Source organism: Mobula hypostoma, chromosome 11 (assembly GCF_963921235.1).
Source record: "Mobula hypostoma chromosome 11, sMobHyp1.1, whole genome shotgun sequence".
Classification (NCBI taxonomy): domain Eukaryota; kingdom Metazoa; phylum Chordata; class Chondrichthyes; order Myliobatiformes; family Myliobatidae; genus Mobula; species Mobula hypostoma.
The window spans coordinates 72,808,178-72,814,177 of NC_086107.1; positions in this window are offsets into that span (position 1 = coordinate 72,808,178).

The following is a 6,000-nucleotide window of genomic DNA, read 5'->3' on the forward strand; positions in this document are numbered from 1 at the left end:
ACCTAACCCTACCAGCTGATAATCTGATCCCACCAGCACAATAAACTGACTCCCACTGTTCTGATAATCTGACCCCCACTGACCCAATAAACTGACCCCCTATCAATCAATAACCAGACCCCCACTGTCATTATAACCCAACCCCACCATGCCAATAACCTCACCCCCACTGTCGTTATAACCCAACCCCACCATGCCAATAACCTCACCCCCACTGTCGTTATAACCCAACCCTACCATGCCAATAACCTCACCCCCACTGTCGTTATAACCCAACCCCACCATGCCAATAACCTGACCCCCAATGTCTATACTCTAACCCCCATCATCCTAATAACCTTATCCCCATCATCCCAATAATCTGATCTCCACCGTCCCAATAACTGTCGGGAGAAGAAGATGGCGGCGCACCTGCGCGTGCACAGCCCTCCAGTGAAAAATGATATTGTATCTGTTAAATAGGGGCCGTGGACAATTCTGATTTGATGGAGAATGGACGTGAAAGCACAGAGGAATATTCGGAGAAATTACTGAAACACCCGTTCACTGCTGTCGTTACTGTGTGGTCGGGAATCTTTCAGAGGGTAGGCCTCAAAATCCCCGGCCTTGCCTGCTTTTGGCGACCAAGAAGGAGGTCGAATTGTTCGGACAGAGATGGCGCTCAGTACTCAGTGTCGGAGAGCTGATCAGAGCTCGACGTTTTCGGATGACAGAGTCGGATTGTGGTCGGCATGGCAGGGAGAGTTTTTCTTCCTTCTCCCGTCTGCGTGAAATGTGGGACATTTGAGAAACTTTGAACTTTACTGTGCTCATGGACTTCTTCGTCAAGTTATGGTATTGTTACACTGTTTGTAACTATATGTTATAATTATGTGGTTTTGATAGTTTTTTCAGTCTTGGTTTGTCCTGTGTTTTGTGATATCACACCGGAGGAAATAATGTATCATTTCTTAATGCATGCATTACTAAATGACAATAAAAGAGGACTGTGTGTCTTCCTAATCATAATAACCTGACCCCCCTCACCATCTCAGTCATCTAACCCTCATCATCTCAATTCCCTGACCCAACTGTACCTCGCATTAACCCCCACCCCATACACCCTGTTCCATATAAGCCTTCAGTTGGGTAGCACCTCACTCATAAAATCCCTCTTAGCCCTGCTCCTTGCTGTCAATGTTATCGCCTCCATCTCTATCGCCCTCTTGAGGCTGAAGTAAGAAGTGTCCCATGTGTCAAACAAAGGGATGAACACGGCTTGGATCCCAATAGGGTCCCACTTTGGACATGGAGCAAGTGAGTGGGGGGAGGGTGGTGCCTGTAGATGTCAAATGTGAGAACAAGTTCAGCCAGCAGGAAGGGGAGTGGTGGAGGAAGAAGTGGAGGGCCCTCAAGCTATCCTGGTGTAGGAGGGCTGCTCCTCCCTGGTAACGATGATGAAGTTGGGACCAAGAAGCTCAGGACCAAGAGAGACATGTAGACAGATAGATTGGTGGGGGGGGAGACATGTAGACAGATAGATTGGTGGGGGGGGAGACATGTAGACAGATAGATTGGTGGGGAGGAGACCTGTAGATAGATAGATTGGTGGGGGGGGAGACATGTAGACAGATAGATTGGTGGGGAGGAGACCTGTAGATAGATAGATTGGTGGGGGGGGAGACATGTAGACAGATAGATTGGTGGGGGGGGAGACATGTAGACGGATAGATTGGTGGGGGGGAGACATGTAGACAGATAGATTGGTGGGGGGGGAGACATGTAGACAGATAGATTGGTGGGGAGGAGACCTGTAGATAGATAGATTGGTGGGGAGGAGATCAAGTAGATTTTCCCCTCTTGATGGTTCCCTCAACAGCTTTTGCAGCCCGCTCTAGCAGCATTGTCTTCAGCACTCGTCCATCTGGATGGTTGTGGTATATGAGGCACACTTGGTGATGGATCTTCCCCAGTCAGCGATGCTCTCCTCTGAGTAGCATTAGTTCATCAGCTGAGGGGGTAGTAGGTGCTAATCGGCAGAAAGCTTCCTTGCCCAATAATCTCTACTTTCTTAGAAACTACAGGAGATTGGCATATCACTGAACACTAACAGACATCTATAAATGCTCTGTTGGAAATATCCAGACTGGTTGCATCAACTCCAATGCCCAGGAGCACAAAAAGCTGTAGAGAATAGTGAACATGGCCTACTCCATCATGGGCCCAGCCCTCTCCACCACTGATGGTTTCTACATGAGGTCCTTCCTCAAGAAGACAACATCTATCATCGCAAACCCATACCATCTGGTTCATGCCCTCTTCTCGTTACTACCATCGGGCAGGAGGTACTGAAGTCCCACATCATCAAGGTCTTGTTGCTACTGTCAGACAGGAGGTACTGAAATCCCACACCACCAGGTTCCTGAACTACCCTAACCCTACTCAGTAATGGGACACTATGGACCACCTCTTCACTGTCTTTTGTAAATTATGAATAATTTATATTCTGAGTATTGTTTGTACCTCTCTGCCTTTGATGCTACTGCAGGCAAGTGTTTCTTTGTACCTGTACCTTGTTGTACTTGTCATGACAATAAACTCAACTGCAGGGCCAAATGCCATGAGGTTCTGTAGAATCCAGAGACATTGTTGAGGACTCCGAGGGCAGCTCCCTCCAAACTGCATTCCACTGTGTCACTGACTCTACTGGACTTGTCTCCCTGTGGGACGAGCCACTCCAGGGGTGGAGATGGTTCTGTCTGGGACATTGGCTGGAGGAAATGATTCCTGGAGGTGTGACTGTGCCAGGCTGGTGCCTGCCTAGCTGAGAGACAGTTCTCCCAGTTTTGGCACAAGTTCCCAAGTGGTGGAAAGGACAATCTATAGGTCCACAGCCATTGTTTAGGTTGATTCTGGGTGATCCGTTCACTGTTTTTGTTTTGGTGATCCATTCGGTGTTGATTCTTCATGCTTTGTTACAGTTGAATGGCTTGCTGGGGTATTTTCAGAGGGCAGCTGAGAGTCAACCACATTACTGTGGGTCTGGAGTCAGATGTAGACAAAACCAATTAAGGATGGCAGACTTCTTCCCCTACAGGACATCAGAATCGTCAATGGTTTTCACAGTCATCATTAGAACTTTTAATTCCCAAATTAGAATTTCTGCCTATGGTGGGACTCAACAGTATACCCAGGGTTGTCAGGTAACAATACCACTACATCATCACCTTTTCTTGGGAGATGGAATAAAATGGGATTCAGGTAATAAAAGTGTAGATGGCTTTTTGATGGGCAGCACCCACTCAGCGGGCTGAAGGGCATGATTCCATTCTCTGTGACTTTGTAACACACTGCGATCTTTGACCTGCACCATTAACTGTTTCTCTCTCCACAGGAGCTGCTTGATCTACTGAATGATCCATCATGTTCAGCTTTTGTTCTGGGTGTCTGGCATTTGCAGTTTTATTTGTTTTGCGTGGTCTTTTTCATCACCGGCTGCCCGAAAAGACACTGTGTACAGGGAAACAGCAGTTCCCAACATCTGACAAGGTCATGTGCTTCTGTCTATTGATCCAGATAACCCTTAAAAGAGGTCTGATCCACTCAACATTCGCCAGCTCAAACCAAACTAACAAATACCAGGAAGAGGTCAAATGATATCATAAATAATCCACAGTTTGTGCAAGTACAAGGAAGCTTTCTGTTAACACTTCTGGTAAGTCAATGCCCAGAGCTCAGTCAGACACAGATAGTCATTTCCACTCTCCTGCACTTAAAGGGACAGCACTGACAATTGGCATTTTGCAAGGCCCGAGTTTCTGTGCACCCTCATAGGCCTGTATCACCATGGAACACCCTCACCGGCCTGTATCAACGTGGAACACCCTCATAGGCCTGTATCACCGTGGAACACCCTCATAGGCCTGTATCACTGTGAACACCCTCACAGGCCTGTATCACCATGGAACAACCTCACAGGCCTGTATCAACATGGAACACCCTCACAGGCCTGTATCAACACGGAACACCCTCATAGGCCTGTATCACCATGGAACACCCTCACCGGCCTGTATCAACGTGGAACACCCTCATAGGCCTGTATCACCGTGGAACACCCTCATAGGCCTGTATCACTGTGAACACCCTCACAGGCCTGTATCACCATGGAACAACCTCACAGGCCTGTATCAACATGGAACACCCTCACAGGCCTGTATCAACGTGGGACACCCTCATAGGCCTGTATCACCGTGGAACACCCTCACAGGCCTGTATCACCGTGAAAAACCCTCACAGGCCTGTATCACCATGGAATACCCTCACAGGCCTGTATCACCGTGGAACACCCTCACAGGCCTGTATCAACATGGTACACCCTCACAGGCCTGTATCACCGTGAAAAACCCTCACAGGCCTGTATCAACGTGGAAGACCCTCACAGGCCTGTATCACCACGGAACACCCTCACAGGCCTATATCACCGTGAAAAACCCTCACAGGCCTGTATCAACGTGGAACACCCTCACAGGCCTGTATCACCACGGAACACCCTCACAGGCCTGTATCAACACGGAACACCCACATAGGCCTGTATCACCATGGAACACCCTCACAGGCCTGTATCAACGTGGAACACCCTCACAGGCCTGTATCAACATGGTACACCCTCACAGGCCTGTATCACCGTGAAAAACCCTCACAGGCCTGTATCAACGTGGAACATCCTCACAGGCCTGTATCACCACGGAACACCCTCACAGGCCTGTATCAACACGGAACACCCTCATAGGCCTGTATCACCATGGAACACCCTCACAGGCCTGTATCAACGTGGAACACCCTCACAGGCCTGTATCAACGTGGAACACCCTCACAGGCCTGTATCACCACGGAACACCCTCACAGGCCTGTATCACCGTGAAAAACCCTCACAGGCCTGTATCACCACGGAACACCCTCACAGGCCTGTATCAACACGGAACACCCTCATAGGCCTGTATCACCATGGAACACCCTCACAGGCCTGTATCAACATGGAACACCCTCACAGGCCTGTATCAACGTGGAACACCCTCACAGGCCTGTATCACCACGGAACACCCTCACAGGCCTGTATCAACACGGAACACCCTCATAGGCCTGTATCACCATGGAACACCCTCACAGGCCTGTATCAACGTGGAACACCCTCACAGGCCTGTATCAACATGGTACACCCTCACAGGCCTGTATCACCGTGAAAAACCCTCACAGGCCTGTATCAACGTGGAACACCCTCACAGGCCTGTATCACCACGGAACACCCTCACAGGCCTGTATCAACACGGAACACCCTCATAGGCCTGTATCACCATGGAACACCCTCGCAGGCCTGTATCAACGTGGAACACCCTCACAGGCCTGTATCAACGTGGAACACCCTCACAGGCCTGTATCACCACGGAACACCCTCACAGGCCTGTATCACCGTGAAAAACCCTCACAGGCCTGTATCACCACGGAACACCCTCACAGGCCTGTATCAACACGGAACACCCTCATAGGCCTGTATCACCATGGAACACCCTCACAGGCCTGTATCAACGTGGAACACCCTCACAGGCCTGTATCAACATGGTACACCCTCACAGGCCTGTATCACTGTGAAAAACCCTCACAGGCCTGTATCAACGTGGAACACCCTCACAGGCCTGTATCACCACGGAACACCCTCACAGGCCTGTATCAACACGGAACACCCTCACAAGCCTGTATCACCGTGGAACACCCTCACAGGCCTGTATCAACGTGGTACACCCTCACAGGCCTGTATCACCACGGAACACCCTCACAGGCCTGTATCACCGTGGAACACCCTCACAGGCCTGTATCAGCATGGAACAACCTCACAGGCCTGTATCAACATGGAACACCCTCACAAGTCCATATCACTGTGGTACACTCTCACAGGCCCGTATCACTGTGGTACACCCTCACAAGCCTGTATCACCATGGAACACCCTCACAGGCCTGTATCACCAC